This window comes from Canis aureus, chromosome 28, assembly GCF_053574225.1.
Source record: "Canis aureus isolate CA01 chromosome 28, VMU_Caureus_v.1.0, whole genome shotgun sequence".
Classification (NCBI taxonomy): Eukaryota; Metazoa; Chordata; class Mammalia; order Carnivora; family Canidae; genus Canis; species Canis aureus.
Window position 1 is genome coordinate 7740452 of NC_135638.1, and position 18817 is coordinate 7759268.

Below are 18817 nucleotides of genomic sequence, written 5' to 3' on the forward strand. Positions count from 1 at the left end.
ACTCTGATGCTTTTGCAAAAATGCTTCATCTAAGAGGAAATTCATGCAAATGACTCTGGTAAGTACAGATTTCTGATAACTTTAAAATCATACCACTGAACTGATGGGGCACCTGGCTTGCTCCATTGGTACAGCATGCGACTTTTGATCTTGAGGTTGTAAGTTCAAGCCCCCTATTGTGTATAGAGGTTACTTATAAAATTAAGATAATACCGTTGAACTGAACAAGAATTTTCAGAATACTAATAGAAAAACTGGATTCATAAAACTGATATCCCAAGATTAAGCCAACCAAGAATTAAGTCTATTAAATAAACTGACAAAGATGATGATGTTTTTTATGAGTTTTTGTTTGAAATATTGCTGGTTCTTTAATCTTTTATTTTCCAGATTTAAGGAAACCTTTTCCCTCTTTGCTTAAGCTACGTATGACTTAAAACAATTTGGTAAATCGTGCCTTTGTAGAAAGGATTGAAACATTTATCTTTTAATCCTGATCTGATCCCTCCAGAATTTAGAAACTTTCATTGGATATTCTTATTTTCTTTTTTTAATAATAAATTTATTTTTTACTGGTGTTCAATTTGCCAACATACAGAATAACACCCAGTGCTCATCCCGTCAAGTGCCCCCCTCAGTGCCCATCACCCAGTCACCCCCACCCCCCGCCCTCCTCTCTTTCCACCACCCCTAGTTCGTTTCCCAGAGTTAGGAGTCTTTATGTTCTGTCGCCCTTTGTGATATTTCCTACCCATTTCTTCTTATTTTCATGGAAACATAGTTATTTGCATAAGTTCAGTGAGAATCTGTTCTTATAACAGGACACAATTGGGACCATTAGTTATGATACCAAGACCTTGACTGAAATATCATATTTGAGAAAGATGTGTATATAATTGAATGTGACCAGACAGTTTTAAGAAACTATGGTTGACTTTATGGAGTCAATAAAACCTCCCTTTGAAAAACTGTCCGGTGTCTTGTTTGCAGAGGTTCCAGCTTTATAGATTAGTAAGGAAGGTCACTTCCTGGCAGGTCCAGGAACCTCAGGATATTTTGAGGACCTCAAGAAGAAAGGAATTCACTCAAATATATAGGTATTTCAGACAAGGCCTGATGGTGATTCCTTTGCTTGGATTCCTAGCCTTGAGAGGCTTTTAATAGTCCAATCTGAGACTGATTATGAAAAGTTCCAACAAAGCAAACTCAAAAGACATTCCTGCTGCATTTATATAAATAATCAGGCCAAGTTTAAAGAGAATAGACTTATTTTGCAAACAAATTAATCTTACTTTATTCTCTTTGATAGAAATGTGAGTGAATGCAGAGAGAAAAATTATGTTTTAATGGAAAATAGTCCTGAATAAAATCTGTTTTTTTCTCTACTTTGACTACTGTCCAGCTCTGGTTTTTTCCTTGACGTAAGTGGAAAGATAAAAGGTAGGGTTGGGAACACAAAACTCAGAAATCAAAGAAACCAGTCCCACTGGGTCAGTGCCTGGCTTGATATACCTGGAAATGTCCCTTTGCTCCCAACCTTCCCAAGCACTAGCAGTGCCCAGAACTTTCCTTTCCATCAAGACCTTTTTACGCTGGTGCTTTGGACTGACCCTCTGTGCTCTGCTTCCAGATCTTTACTCCAGAGTCTCCTGAAACTGTTTCTCCAGATGTTGACCTCTTGTCCATGGAGCAATTGCCATATTGGATGGACATGTAGGTCACTGAGTTGGCAGAGAGGAGTCATGAAGGCAAAGCTTGCTGCTGGGGACCTAGGGTCTTCAGTAGTATTAACAGTAGTATATTTTGACAGCTCTCATTGCTGTGTGGTTATGCTGGTTTAGTGGCTAATATTTCGAATTGTGACTGTGGGTATATAAAAGTTGGGGGTAGATTTAGGAACAAGTGTATTGTATTTTAAATGTCTTAGGATTCTCCTTCCTAGGGTGAGAAAGAGGTCAAAATCCTATCTCAGATGAGGCTTTATTTAAAAGAGAAAACAAAGCATTAGGTTTCATGCTCACATATTTAGGTCATTCAACATTGGAGTTTGTTCTGGAAAATCCTTTTGGCCATTCAGTTTTTCATTTGGGAAAGAAAAAACATGAGCCCATTTATCTAACTGAAAAGATTGATTCTTGTTTAGATACAGGCTAATTTTAAATTAGTAAAATTGTTTTTTTTTACAAATAAAACTTTGTTAGGTCCCGTCTTTAAGATTTATTTATTATTTTAGAGAAAAAGAGAGGTCCTGTCTTTGATGAATAATGTAGAAGCATTTTTCCCTTATTTTTTAAGTATTTAGAACATTACTGATTGTAACGTAACTTGGCTTAGAAGATATTCAACTATACAACATAGAATTGATGAAGGGAGAATAAATGGGTTAAAAATAGTGCCTAGAAAAATCACAAGATGAAAACAGGAGATGAGCTGTTTTAATAAGATCAGGGACACCAGGTGCAGAGACATTACAAAGATAAGCTGGGACAACCTTGAGGTTCAACCAAGAGGAGAGATAAGAATGACCTTTGGATAAATGAAAAGATACAATAGGAGAAAATGAAACTTAGTATCTGCAGAAAAGTTCCCTAAAGTCATCACTGCAGAAATTGGGATCTAAATTATACCATTAAAATAAAACAAAACGAAACTGCCCAAGCTGTATGCTTTACTATGGCAAAATTAGACTCTTGCTCAACAACCCATCATCCGTGTGTATGAGTGTAAGAGTATTCTGTGTTTGATGCACATATATTAAAAATTACAATTAACCCTTCTCTTCTTGCTCATCTATTGGTAAGTAAGGATCTATTATTATCCTATGGATGTATCAAGTCTTTATTTACGATGAATGCAGTTTAAGTAGAAATGCAGCTATTTTAGAGGAAAGCTTCACTGTTACATTTGAAAATCTACTCTTGGTTCACATTCAGCTTCTACTGATGATCTAGATAGATAGATCACTGATCTTGGAAAAGCTCTGTTTTCTAGCTATAACTTAGGACGTGTGTGTGTGTGTGTGTGTGTGTGCACACGCATGATGTGTGCTTGGATTCTTTTTTCTTTTTTTTTTTTAAGATTTTATTTATTTATTCATGAGAGACACAGAGAGAGGGGCAGAGACACAGGCAGAGGGAGAGGCAGGCCCCATACAGGGAGCCCGACGTGGGACTCGATCCCGGGACTCCGGGACCACGCCCTGGGCCAAACTGCCTAGCCACCCAGGGATCCCCTGAATTATTTTTTTCTAATAAAATTTTTATTTTAAAATAAATTTAGAGTTATAGAAAAGTTGATAATACAGATAAATCCTATATTCTGCTGAATATATGTCCCCCATTATTAACATCTTACGTGAGTATGGTACATTGGCCATACACAATTAATGGTCCAAGATTGATATACACTATGATTAACTATAGTCCATGTATTACTCAGATTTGCTTACTTTATATGTCATCCAATTTTTCTTCCAAGGTCTTATCCTTGATACCACATTACATTTAATTGCCCTGTCTCCTTAGCACTTCTCTGCTTACAATGACAGTTTCTCAGAATTTCCTTGTTTTTGATGACCTTGCCACTTATGAGGAGTGAGATATTTTTGTAGAATGTCCCTTAATTGGTATTTGCTTAATGTTTTTCTGATGATTAGGCTGAGGTTATGAGTGTTAAGAGGAAGACCACAGTGGAAAAGTACTACCATGTTCATTACATTGTGTTAAGAGTACATCCTGTCAAGGTGACTTATCACTGTTGATGTCTGTCTTGATCATTTGGCTGAGGTAGTATTTTTCAGGGTTGTGTACTGTAAAATTACTCTTTTTCCCCTGCTGTATTGTGTTCTTTGGAAAGAAGGTACTGCACATAGTAAAGATGATGTTTGTGAAGTGACCAGTACATGGTAGGTGCTCAGTGAAGAGAATCTGTCACTGGAATTTATGTTTGACACTGACCTCTGGTTTACATGATGGCTACTTCACCTTGTCTTTTTGAGAAAGAAATTTTAAAATGTTCTGCTCTTATTTTACCTCAGCGTTTCCCCCTCAGGTCCCCTCATGTCTCCCCCTCAGCGTCTCCCCCTCAGGGCCCCCGGGTCTCCTCCTTAGTGCCTCTCCCATCAGCGCCCCCCCCCCCGTCCCCCCAGCAGTGTCCCCCCTCCATTCCTTGGGCCTACATGCTCGGGTCTCCCCACACCGCCTTGGAGACTGTGTCCCTACTAGAAAATAAGTATTAAAAATTACTAGATTTCTCAAGCTAGAAGTACATACACCACTGAAGGAAATTAATATTACAACTGTGTAATCAGTTATACTGGCCTGAGGTGTTCAGATAATTTTAAGTGCATTTAATTTTTATTCACTTAAAAGTGTTTCGGGGATAGAATTTAAAATTCTGGAAGACAGAATTTTTTTAAAATAAATTTATTTTTTATTGGTGTTCAATTTGCCAACATACAGAATAACACCCAGTGCTCATCCCGTCAAGTGCCCCCCTCAGTGCCCATCACCCATTCACCCCCAGCCCCCTCCCCTTCCACCACCCCTAGTTCGTTTCCCAGAGTTAGTAGTCTTCATGTTCTGTCTCCCTTTCTGATATATCCCACTTATTTTTTCTCCTTTCCCCTTTATTCCCTTTCACTATATTTTATATTCCCCAAATGAATGAGACCATTCATGACATGTGACTTAAATTCCTGCAACTGTAAAATTTTGCTACGTTTTATTTTTTTTCTCTTGTTAGAAGCAGAAAAACACTTCCCCCCCCCTGAAATTTTCTTATTAAAATGCTGTTCACTTTTATTTTTATCTAGATCTTGATATCAGGTGTTGGAATTTTATTTCTTCATTCTTTATGTTTGACGGATAGAGTATGGTTTGTTTTTAATGAAGCTGGGAAATTAGTTCAAGGGGGGAAATAAGTAAAATGCATTTGCTATTCATGAGCTGAAAGTGTAGGCTATAATGAAAATCTTCCTATTAACTGTAGTGATTGAGAAATCAGTTGGAGAGCTGTAATTGTCCATTAAGATAATGAGCACCAGGAGCTAGAAACAGCATGTGTGGAAAAAGGGCTAGGACAATGCGCCATAGGAAAACTGCAACTATCAGAGAGCATCATAAACACTAAGGGAGTATAAAAGTACATCAAAGAATTACAGACACTGGGGCTGCTTTGATAAATTTCAGGGACCTCTTAATGACACTCTTAAACATGTTTAATGTGACTTTTAGGAGATAAAATATTTTCATCATTTACCAATTATCTTTTTTGCATATTTTATATTAAGTTGGTTATTGCTGATGATTTGGTCATTACTCTACAAAACAATCTGATTTAATAGTTGAGCTCCCTTTGGGCTTTCCCAAGGAAAAATAAAATTGTTCGTGTTTGATTAAGTGGTTGCAAAATGAAAAAAAAAAAGTGGTTGCAAAATGAAATTAATAGTAGCAGTGACACCTTTAAACTTTGATGGCTTTTTATTTAAGGAAATGAAAAGTTTAGAACTTTTTAATCTTCTTAATATTAGCATTAAATAGTAGAATTATTTAGAGTTTCTTCCCTATGCTGGCATTGTATCAGGTGCTTGAACTGAAAACTAAGAAAGACACGATACCCATGCCCAGGCTGTTTAAAGAAAAAAAAAGTACTCTTGTGTGATATGTTCTGTATAGTTGAGCTCTATACAGAGCTTTGCACAGTTTCTTGTTAGGGAGCCTTGAAGCATTGATAATTTCTGACGTTGGATCATAAAAATGCAATAGAAATTTGCGAGGTAGCAGTAGAGCTTTTTGGCCACTGAAAATACATGCTTAACCAAGATATTAAGACATGAGATAATTTAGGAATAGGATTGTTGTTCTCAATGGCTAGAGGCTAGTTTGAATGATTGGGGAAATAGAAGCAGCTGATGGGAAAGTAGGTAAGATGGTTACAAAGATGAATGTTTGCTTATATATCTAGACTTAATGTGTGCAAATAGTGTCAAAACAAAAGAAGTAAAATATTATAGGAACACTATATTTAATTTAGTTAAGCACTTTAGTGCTTGTTGAAAAACAGAGTCTTAAAATCTGCTTCCTAGCTGAGCTGTGTTGCTTTAGAGTATTAGAAACATACTTTGTTGGACAGAGACACAATTCCATCTTTATGCCAACCTCTCTCTCCCCTAGCAGTCTGACTCTATGGTGTAGGATTCTGTAACGGAGGTTCTTGCGTCCCTCTGAAAGTCACTTCCTGGAGGAGGTGGTGGAGGAAAAGGGAATGATACTCCAGAGAAACACGTGTCTGGCCAGGGGGAAAGACGTTCTCAGGTGTAGACAGTAGAATATACCTCCTATTCCTGAATCCATTCAAGGTAAACAGTCCCTTTTGACCTTTCCCTTTCCTTCCTTCCTTCCTTCCTTCCTTCCTTCCTTCCTTCCTTCCTTCCTTCCTCCCTCCCTCCCTCCCTCCCTCCCTCCCTCCCTCTTCCTCTTCCTCTTCCTCTTCCCCTTCCCCTTCCCCTTCCTCTTCCTCTTCCTCTTCCTCTTTTTCTTTCTCTCTCTTTTCCTTACTTCCTTTTTCCCTCTTGACTCTGCTTCACTTTACCCATTCATCAGACCTCTGCTGGACCTAAAGGCAAATGACAACTGTTTGGGTCCTTGGCAGTTGCTCACAAAAGTGCCTTTTTTCTGGCCAGGGCCTATTATGTCCGTTCTTGACTTTCTGACTTCCAAATTTGGCCTTTTACTTAAGTCAACCTCAGTTCCCATCAGGTTGACCCTCTTTATATTGACACTTCTCTACCCCAGGCATTTCAAATGATGTTGTGGACTTTGGACTCTTCTATATCTTACGGTTTTATCTGCTTTTGCCCTCTGGTGTGCACTATTGTCTCTAGGATATCTGGATTGCTGGGTGCACGCTTTGCCACGATCTCTAAACTTTGATCCATCCCAGCTAGCTTATTTAAAGAGTTGTGTTGCTGATAGCCTTTTTTTTCCTTTTGTTTTCTTTTTTTTTTTTAAACAGATCAAATATGAGATTTACCCCCAAATCATAACAAGTGGGATTTCAAGTTTAATTGGATGAAAATACTTTTTTAAGGGGTGCCTGGGTTGGCTCAGTTGGTTAAACATCTACCTTCGGCTCAGGTCGTGATCCCGGGGTCCCAGGATCAAGTCTCACATCAGGCTTCCTGCTGAGCAGGGAGTCTGCTTCTCCCTCACCCTGTTCGTGCTCTCTCTTGCACACACATGCTCTTTCTCTCTCAAATAAATAAATAAATAAAATCTTTTTGAAAAATACTCTTTTAAGTCCTGGAAATTGGCCATAGTAATATTCACAGTATTGTGATAGGGAAACACACTAAAAGTTAATTTTTTAATTATGTCCAGCACAGCTCCAGGAACAAAATTATTTTCATCAATCTCTGCCTGGACAGCAGTTCCTTTTTTCTGTACTCAATTCAGAAATCTCCATGCTAGCACATTACACTAGGCAAGTCTTTCTGTGTGTATTGTGGTGAGCATATATGTGAGAAATTACTGTTCTTGGAAATTTGAAATGGAAATACTGGAAGCCTTGGAAGCCATGAGACTTAATCCAGGAGGATTAAGGGAAAAGAGGTTCTCCAGTAAAGAGGCAGAGGGGCACCTGTGAGAACCTCTACCTTTGATTGAGACCTTAGCTTTTTTCCTACCTGCCTCTGTCTTCCATATCTCTGAACTTTTTCTTTACATTTTCTATTTATTCCTTCCTGATGTTCTGTGGAAACACTCCTTAATCAATAATCACTAGTTCATTCTTCACCCTGAACCATTCTACTCTTTTATCAATATGTTGAGTTTATTATTTCTACAATTACATTTTGTGCACCTGATATCTCCAGTTGTGGGCTTTTTTTTTTTTGTTATATCTTCTTATGCCTGTTAAAATATTCAAATTTTTCTCTTATCCTTATTGTATGAACTTATTTTAAATATTTGTCCTGCCTGGATTCATTAATTCTATGTTGTGTGGTACAGATAGTTCTATACGAGATCTATTTTTTACAAAGGCTGTAGTATAGGTGGGTGAAACCTCCAGAGATGATCAGTAATGAAGCCCCAGCCTCAGCTTGTATCTCTCAGTCTTTGGGAGTTGTATGTGTGGATGGGTGAGGGTGGCACCTCAGCGTAGTGAGCGTTATAATCTAGAGAGATTTTTAAATATCCATGCCTGCTGAGTCTCTCCCTCTTCTCTAATTCTGATTTAGTTGGTCTGATAGGGGACCCAAGCTTCAGTGTTTTTCAAAGCTGCCTTGATAAAGTCAATGTGCAGCCTCATTTGAGAACCTCAGAGTCCTAAGCATTGTAAGAAATGGTAGTGGGAGGAAATGCTTGGGGACAGCAGGGCACACATAATCCATCATGTGCTTCACTGCCATTATTACTGCAGCTGGGAATGGTAATGAAGTGATTAATGATCTGTCCAGAGCAATTTGGGGAGAAGGGACAACCAATATACCCAGAACCTATCCTCTATCCATGACTCAGGACTTGCCTCTTCTCTGGACTGCTGCATCTGAAGGGGCCCCAGGGTTTTCCCACCTTTGATTTCAATCTCTCCTTTTATGCACCGTCTCCTGGATTGGAGGGAAGATGTTCTTGTTGGGAAGCACAATGTTGAGTTCTCTAGTCTGTTAGCCTTGCCCTATAAACAGTGGCAGAGAATGTGCAGAAACAGCCAGTGCTACACAAAGGCAGACTCTTATGTATCATGTGTTTCCCTGATGACTGGCACTTCTTTATACCCTCAGGGTACTTAATCATCTGTTTCTGAAAACTAATATAATGGTAACAATTTGCATTATTTAAAGTGTTGTGAAAGTCTAAAAATGACAAGATTAAAAGTGCTTTATAGTAGGAAATATTTCTGTGTAATATTTATACTTGAAATATTCTAATATAATTTTTTTAAAGATTTTATTTATTTATTCGTGAGAGACACAGACAGAGAAGCAGAGACAGGAAGCTGGTTCCCCACAGGGAACCCCATGCAAGGCCTGATCCCAGGACCCCCGGACCATGCTGTGAGCTAAAGGCAGATGCTCAACCACTGAGCCACTTAGCTGTCCCTCCAATATAATCTATTTACAGATTTATTTATTTATTTATTTTAAAGAGAGCGTGAGGGTGTGGGAGGAGGGGCAGAGAGAGAGAGAGAAGCAGACTGCCAGCCAGGCACCGGGCTATATCTCAGGACCCTAAGATCATGACCTGAGCTGAAATCAAGGGTCCAACACATAACCTATTGAGCCACCCAGGTGCCCCTCCAATTGAATTTTGTTGAGACTCTCTTTAAAAATTATTTAAAATTTTCCTATTGTATTAAACACTGCCTTCTGAGTATATTTTAAACACTTATGAAGACTTAAGATAATCATAGTATTACTTTGTTATTCTTGTAGTTCTTGGAACTGTTTACTAGTTTTATTCTTTGTTAATTGGTTGTTATTATTTCCTATAGCATTCAGAAGAACTACTCTCCTGGGGTGCATGGTGGCACAGTCGGTTGAGAGTCCCACTCATGGTTTCAGCTGAGGTCATGATCTCAGGGTCATGAGACTGAGCCCTCATTGGGTTCCATGCTCAGCTCAGAGTCTGCTTAGGACTTTCCCTCTCTCTCGACCCTCCACCAACCCCCATGCTTACTCTGTCTCTCCCTCTCTCAAATATGTAAGTAGATAGATAAATCTTTTTTTTTTTAGTAGATAGATAAATCTTAAAAAAAGAATTGCTCTCCCTGATTCTCTGTTTTATTCTGTAACAGTTTAAATAAAAGGATACCCATTTTATCTAGAGTTATATAAAAAAAGAGTAAATACATGCAGACTGAGGCTTAATTTGACGGATGAAACCCAGTGTCCAATTTTGTGAAATTTATTTTTTTACTTTTGGGAAACAATGTTTGGCATATTTCTTATTTTAGAACTGTGTTCAAGTAGATGAATTTGCTGGGGATTTAGATAACCACTGTAAGAGATAGATCGCTTACTCTAATTAAATAGTATGGTATGTGTCCTGATATATTATTTTCCTTAAACAACAATAGGATTAAATCTTCCCAGCACCTTGCAGATTCTTTTATCCCCCTTTAATTCCGGAGCGCATTACCAGCTCTTTAACGGATACTATTCTGGTTCCCTCAAGCATTTCCATAAGCATGCTACTATAAATTCAGGTGAAACAGGGATGAGTGGTATTTATCATTCAATAGATATTAAAAGAACTGTTTTTATGTACAGATATGCCACTAAACTGAAATTTTCTTTTCAACCATTTTAATAGTTGATGTGAGATAGTTGCAGTCTTTAAGGTGACCAAATTGGCCACTGTGCTCATCATTTTGCCTGTCACAACAGAGGCATTCATACACTCTATTCCTTAGGTTTGCTGTACAAGATGTGTATAAAAGTATGTTACTGAATTGGATATGACCAAATTATTTGATGGATTCCATTTTCTAGATATAACAAGTGGTTTATAAAAACATTTAGCCTGCAACTCAATAAGTCACCCAAATGATAAATATTAAATTAGAATGTAAAGTATATCCCTATAAATATGACATTGAAATTAAAATCTAGATAACTTTATAATTTTCTCACTCTTCTTTTTTTAACCAATCTGCCATTACACTGAAATGAAGAAGGAACACTTCACATAGGTACTTGATTAAAATAGGTCATTGGAACACTCCATAATGTTTTTTGTAATGCATGGTTTGCACAGAAAAACTTATTTGTGTTATAGAATGTGATGTTTTGCAGTCATACCTTCCAACTGGATAATTTAATGCCCATGAAGCAAATGAAATGTACCATTAAATATAAATATATTCTTACTGAAAATGGCCACCTTACCCTCTGATTACTCAAAATTTTGGCAAAGCAAATATAGCACTATTTTAGTCAGAATGGGAATAGTTTGCTTTACATACAGTGCTTATCAAAAGATCTTTTAAAATGCCATCTGACTTTGAGATCCTTTGTATTATATGTACTGCTAAAAGCAGAGAACTTGTAGAACAGAGAAAACAGAGCATAGAAGCATAAAGTAACCCATGCCATGAAATCTTTACAATTTTTCCCCCTGAGTTATATGCAGACACTGATTATCACACTGACTTGAAATAATGGATTAATGTTGTCAAGGAGGTTTACATACGCAAGGTAGGCATCTTTCAAATAAGATTTAACTAATATATTTTTGATATTACTCAAAATGTATTTTTAAATCACCGGTTTGCTCTTATGCTAGATAATTAACACCCTATAAAATAGGTAATTTTAGGTTAACTGTTTAGCCACTGTGGACTATTTTCTACTTAGGAGAAGTGGATTGAATTTTGTCTCTCCTGTTAGCTCTACGATGTTTCATTAACATTTCAATGCAGTCTATTTTTAATCAGAATTTAGTTTATCCCCTAGAAAGAGTGCCTCCCCCCCACATCACAGAAAACCTGTAAAGGCTGCCATCGTCAGAGTACACTAAACAAATCAGAACTCTACAGTTGCTTATCTGATAAAAAAAAAAAATGTTTTTCCCTAGTCTTGTTGAGTCCTTAAAACCTAATCATTTTGGTGGATGTGGCTGAGAATCCTTTAGCCTTCTCCATCTCATGCCAATGTGATCTTCTGTAATTCCTCTTGTAATCTGTCCAGGGAAATACAGTGTTCCAGCTGTGCTTTCTTTCTTTGAGGCGGTTCCAGTGGTAAAGTATTTCTCTTTGCCTTATACAGAGTCGGCCTGGGAGAGGCGAGCTCAGCTGTCAAAATAGTGTGACTGTTGATTTCTATGCCTTGTCAGAGAGTGCTCCCATACTCCTGCCAAACTCGGAGTCTGATATATTAGGGACTCCTAAGGTCATCTATCTACACTATCCTTAGACTTTTCTTAGTGAGGCATAGCTTGTGTAGTTACCGGTTCCCAAGCAAGGAGGACCTTGTGTGGTCCAAACTGTGATGTGAGAACACAGGTATATACATACACTGAACCAGAAGGATTTCTATTCTAATACTTGTGCTATATTGAGAATCACACCTGTTAGGCATAATTAGCAAAACAGAAAACTGCAGGGTTGAAAGGGAAAAGGTCATGTAAAACATATGGCAGAGAAAGAATAAAGATTTTGTATTAAAAGCTCAGAGAAGAAAAACAAAGTGAAATTAAATCAGTCTGAGTCTTAAACTCCACATTCCAGGGTGTATTGGTGTGGAAGGAAGGAGCATAGAGATATTTCATTTGAGCCGAGGACATATGTTTGGCCTGAGGTTTATTGACAGCGTTAAGAGCATAAATCCCTGGGTATTGGAGAGACATCTGAGTAATATCTACCGAGACTAGGAGGGATAATAATTGAGTAATAGCACAAATATGTTCAAAACCTTCCTGGCACATAATTTTGCTCATGTCTATGAAAGTCATGAAAGTGAAGAGAAATGTTAGAACAGTTAAGAGCCAAGACTCTGAGCAACACTGCTTGTGTTCAAACCCTGGGACTCACTTTTACCAGCTGGGTGACTCTTGACAGGTTATGTAACCTCTCTGTGTATTGGATTTCTCATATCAGAATGTGTAGCAGCATAAGGCTGTGGTTGGGATCAATTAATGAGTATAAAGTACTTTCAACAGTGCTTGGTACATTAAAAAGTGTTCAATACATGTTAGCTAAAAACAAACGTTAGAATAACCAGGATATTTATGATAAAGGAAAGGAATGATATGCCACAAGGGAAACTGGACCTGTTTTTACCATTCAGCCTTAAAGTACTCTTCCGGAAGTAGTTTTCAAGAACCTCGCCCCCAGAGTTTGATGTGGCTTTTGTATTCGGGTCCATAAACCTTTTCTCAGTCACATTTAAGATCCTGTAAGACATATGACACACTTCTGTAAACTCACAAAATAATAGCAGTATCTTACACTTTTTCTTTGTTTTCGAATGTATGAGGTTTTTTTGGAGATAGTTAAGACAGACATGCTCTACAGATCAGAATAGTGAGTCTGCTTACAAGTTGGCCTTTATGAACTTGTAATTTGATAGAAGACAGTGCTGACTTCAGGCCAAAGAATCATTTATGTTTAGAGTGGCAATCAGCTCTTGCCTTGAGCAAAGGAAACATCATCAACTTAATTCTAAAGGTTCTTTATTAGGATTTTTTTCCTGGGTAAATTAAAAACAAAACAAAACAAAACTTCCATTACTTTTACCTTTAATAAAAAAACAATTCTGGTGACTGATTTCCCATTGTAAAATACTAAATTGCAGCTGTCTTTTGCTTAGTACTTCCCTCTTGGTTAATACTTTGGCTCAAATGAATGGCTGTAAGAGTAAACTCTAGCAACCTGAGCTTTACATTATCTTCAACAGGCAACCCGAGGACTATTACCTAGAAAGCAGTTCATTATTCATCCCTTTTGAGCAGTTGCCCAAATGAAACAGTGGTGTCATACATTATATTAACATGCAGCACAAAAGATCTCTGCTTACTAAACAGTTCTGAGCTCAGGAAAGGCTTGGGCCTTCTTCCAACTATTAACGTAAAAAACTTACTGACATCAGCAGAAAGCAAGTATTAAATGCAACGCCATGATAAATCTGAGGACTCTTGCCCTAAATACAGCTTTGGTAGCTTTTACTACGTGCCTCCAGATTCTGCTGCTGCATTTCCCTAGTGAAATCATGCTGCCTAGAACTAAAATTAGGAAGACCTATGTGACAGGAATTAAGTATCTTTAGTCTCCAGAATGGCCAGCCAGGGCTGCCGTCATCCAAAATTACTAATGGAGCCTTGGATGCTGTGAAGAGAGAACCAGGTGTTGGGCTTTGCCTCGCACATCAACACTGATGAATCTTTGCATCTCGCTTTCCTGCGGCTGCAGCAGGTGGAAGTATGAGCAAAATAACATCTTCTGATTTCCTACATCGGGCCAAACTGAATGATTTCTAATGGCATCTTATCCAAAAACATAGGACTTCAGTAATATACATTTTTTAATTCGTTTGTGTTTGTTACAGCCTTTTAAAGCAGAATGGGACTTGAGCACTCACTACATTTCCACTCACAGAAATTGCTGAGTTACTTCTTCAGCAGCTTTACAACAATGCCTACGTAGGCTTAGAATTTTGCTACCCTAAACGATGCTTTCCTTTGGAAAACAAGCTCTATACATAGTTCCATCAGGTTGGTTCAGTTTAACATACTAGTTCTGACACATGCACTTGGTAACTACGGGGGATGGGAGATTTTAAAAAGTAGATCCTAAAAGGTGAAAGTTGTTCTAACCAGTATTTTTCTTTTAAACATCAAGGCATAGCTCAGAACACTTCAGTGACAAAAATAATTTGGTCTTACTAAGGAATCTGCTTGTTGGCTAAACACTTTAGACCCCACCGGTTAGGTTACATACACCTTACAACACATGTTATCTCGTCCTGTTAAAAGAAGCCAGCATGAACTAGGAAAGATAAAACTAGCTGGGCTTTAGTTCCTACACGTCATGGTGTCACACTCAGAAGTAGAGATCTTATCGTCCCCATAAGTAGTTATTGTCATGCCATACAGATGTCTTAAATGTTAACAAAAATTAAAATATCCTTGAAAATAATCATCAGAGGGAATGAAGCTAAAATATTGGTTATGTGTACAAGTAATTCTTGGGGCAGCACGTAGACAACCTCTTCCGTGCCTGACGGGTCACCGTTGCCTTCAAGGGGTGGTGTCCCTTCGCTTGTGGCAGTACTGCAGTCATCAGCGGTGACTTCGTCTTTGTCAACGCCAGGACCAAGTTTGGTCGTCTTGTAGATCCTGTTAGCATGTGTCTGGGCATCTTCCAGACTGAAGCGAGAAGACAGGAGCCAAGTTTCATACAGCAAGATGACCAGATGACTTTAGGAATATGTTTATCTTGTCGCTTTAAAACTTGACAGCTGTGACTCCCATTTGGGGGGGACCATTCTTTACACCTGAAGTGGAGGCTGCAAGGAGGACAATAGCTTGTTGAAAGGACTGAGCACTCACATTCTTGAAAAAAAATGCGAGATCCAGAAAAGTGTGTTTGCAAGTATAGTGAACTTTGGCTTCTGAGGGTATTTGCTTTCAGATATGTTAAAGATGTGTATAGGTTTATTGTCACTTTCCAACCAACTGACTTACCTAGTCACCTGAGGGCCATTGGGGCAGGGGGTGGGGGGGCAAAAGAACAATTGGATAATATATGTTAACAAACAACACTCTAGCTCATTTTTTTCACTGATGTGGGGATGTGATGATTAACTACTGCCTGCTTGCTAACCTGAAAAAGGCTAAGATCAAAATATTTAGTCATAGTATTTATTTATTTATTTTTAATAAATTTATTTTTATTGGTGTTCAATTTGCCAACATATAGAATAACACCCAGTGCTCATCCCATCAAGTGCCCCCCTCAGTGCCTGTCACCCAGTCACCCCCACCCCCCGCCCACCTCCCCTTCCACCACCCCTTGTTCGTTTCCCAGAGTTAGGTGTCTCTCATGTTCTGTCTCCCTTTCTGATATTTCCCACTCATTTTTTTTCTCCCTTCCCCTTTATTCAGAGTCATAGTATTTAAATTGACTTTCCAAGGCCTTTATTACTGTGACTGGTATTGCGTATGATAGTGTTCTTCTATATTTACAGTTTCAGAGTACTGTTTTTACTTTAGAATGGACTCAACCCATCAGTTTTGGTATGCACGTGGCATTCGGATTGGGAGTTCACCCTGTCTGAGTGGAAGTTATGTGGATAACTTGGTAACCGTGCATTTCTGTGGTACCATCCCCTCTACAATTTATGACAGCTTGGTTTTGAGTCTTCTGCTAGGGCACAGTTCTTTGTATTTCTATGTCCACACAGCTTTATTGCAAAGTATCATTTGGCTTAAAATATGCCCTCTTGCACTCTAATCTTTGTCTAGAAATATCCAGAAAGTATATTGTTGATAAGGCAGGGGGGATGCCTAACCATTTGACAGTTGATTTCAAAATCTTTGTCTAGAATTTTTACTACTAATTTTAAGGTACCAGTGGTAGGAAACAAAAGTAAAAAAGAAACAAAGTGATAAATCTAATTTTTTTCATCTTTAGATATGACTACCTACAATTGTGTGTTCTATTTCCATCACCATTAAGTGGGGAAAATATGTTTTATTATCTTCATTTCAAGAGCATGAGATGAGTTGGTTCCATAGCCTCTTTTTTATTTTCTTTCCAAGTCTAAAATATTAACATATTTTACCCGGTGGCTTAAAAAGATACTGTGTTTTTCCTAATATTTCATTTATCTTTTCAGCTTTATTGAGATGTAACTGACAAATTATATTTAAAATGTACAATGTGATGATTTGATACACATGTACATTGCAAAAATATTCCCTCGACTGAAATAATAACGTAACCATCACATCACATATTTACTTTATTATATGTGAGAATACTTATAATTCTACTCTCCTAATATATTTCAATTATACAGTAGAGTATTATGAACTACAGTCACCATGTTATACATTCGAACCAAAGCCCTTCCCTGCTTCTCCCTCTGCCTGTGTCTCTCCCTCTCTCTCTTTCTATGTCTATCATGAATAAATAATTAAAATAAAAATAAAAATAAGTAAATCTTATAAAAAAAAAAGAACCAAAGCCCTTATTCATTTTATAACAGAAAGTTTGTACCCTTTTACCAACATCTCCCAATTTCCCCTACCTGCAACCCCTGGCAACCACTGTTCTACTCTTTTTCTATGAATGTGAATTTTTTTAAGATTCTACATACAAATGATTACCATGCGTATTTATCTTTGTTTAGGTTATTTCACTTAGCATAATGCCCTCCAGTTGTATTCAGGTTGTCCCAAATGTTAATATTTCCTTTTTTTAAAAGAAGCACCCTACAATAGTTAATTTTATTTGTTCAAGGCTCATATTGCAAGCATTAAAACCAAGCATGGGCTTTGATTCTGTGAGCCCAGATTCACATATTTAGGAAGATGAAAGCAATGGTGATCCATGTATATGGATGAAAAAGGCTCACAGTTAAGCACATCATGGTTTTAAATTTCTACAGCCTAGAAGCCAGAAGTCACAGATCTTTTTAGGTCTTTCTGGATGTCCCACAAGGTATCTGGATTTTCTTGAGCTGGGCAACCTCATCATCCTTCAGCTTCTGGTTGATCACACTGGTTAAGTCCCGAACGTTCAGGATACACGGAAGACTCCGGAAGACTTCGTTCTCGAGACCATAAATGCCCTTCACCATTGTTGATGAATCCTGGAGAGATTTTTCAACATGGATTCAATGAGATCAGCCACACTTAATCCAATAGTCCGGTTGGTATATCCTTTTAGCTTGATGACTTCATAGGCACTTTCAACCACCATCTTATGCGCTTCCTTCCAATTTTCACTGTCATTGTCTGTTCCCATTTCTGGATTCAGTTCCTGAAGAGAAACACCTGCCACATTCACTCCACTCCACACAGCCACACTTCAGTCGCCATGTTCTCCCAAAATCCATCCATGGCAGCTGCTGGGATGAATGCCAAGGTTTTCAGCCATAAGATAGCGAAATCTAGCAGAATCCAGATTACACCCACTTCCAATCACATGGTGCTTGGGTAGTCCACTTAGTTTCCAGGTAGCATATGTAAGAATATCCACTGGGTTGGAAACCACAATTATGATACAATCAGGATTGTACTTGACTATCTGAGGAATAATGAATTTGAAGACATTAACATTCCTTTGCACCAGTTTGAGGCGGACTCCTGCAGTCACCACCACAGTCTTAGAATTGGCAGTCACAGAGTAATCTTTATCTGCCACAATTTTGGGTGTCTGAAGAAATAAGCTCCCATGCTGTAGATCCATCATTTCTCCTTTGAGTTTATCTTCTAAAACATCCACAAGGGCAAGTTCATCAGCCAGAGACTTTCCCAGAATGCTGATGGCACATGCCATACCAACTTGTCCAACACCCACTACAGGGATCTTACTGTTTGGGATTGCTGCCTCTTCTGCAACTGGTGCAATCCGTTTTTCCTTAAGAGTTGCCGTTGTATTCATTTGGGGAATATAGAAAATAGTGAAAGGGAATAAAGGGGAAAGGAGAAAAAAATGAGTGGGAAATATCAGAGAGGGAGACAGAACATGAGAGACTCCTAACTCTGGGAAACAAACAAGGGGTAGTAGAAAGGGAGGTGGGTGGGGGATGGGGGTGACTGGGTGACAGGCACTGAGGGGGGCACTTGATGGGATGAGCACTGGGTGTTATTCTGTATGTTGGCAAATTGAACACCAATTAAAAAAAAAAAAGAATTGCCATTGTGCCCCGAGACAACTGGCTGTAAGAGTCGCGCGAAGAAGACAATGTTAGCTGCATGTGTCTCCTCCGGCGCAAGATCTGCCTATTTCCTTCTTTTTTAAGGCCGAATAATACTCTTGTGTGTGTGTGTATGTGTGTGTGTGTGTGTGTGTGTGTGTGTGTGTTTGTGTCTGTATACTACATTTTCTTTATTCATTCATCAGTGGATACTCAGGTTGTTTCCATACCTTGGCTATTGTGAATAAGGCTACAATAAACATAGCAGTACAGATATCTTTTTTGAGATAAAAATTTTATTTCCTTTGGATATATACCCAGAATTGGGATTGCTGGATCGTATGATAATTTTATTTTTAATTTCATGAGGAACCTCCATACTGTTTTCCATAGTAGCTATGCTTAAGTTTACATTCTCACCAACAGTGTTGTACAAGAGTTCTCTTTTGTGTA

General features: G+C 38.2%; 1 protein-coding gene and 1 pseudogene across 2 annotated transcripts in view; one reads left to right on the forward strand and one right to left on the reverse strand.

The window, feature by feature from the left end:
* Positions 1–18817, forward strand: part of MMP16 (matrix metallopeptidase 16) — a 303974-nt gene that overhangs the window by 65684 nt on the left and 219473 nt on the right. The window lies entirely within an intron of this gene.
* Positions 17105–18062, reverse strand: LOC144300171 (L-lactate dehydrogenase B chain-like; annotated as a pseudogene).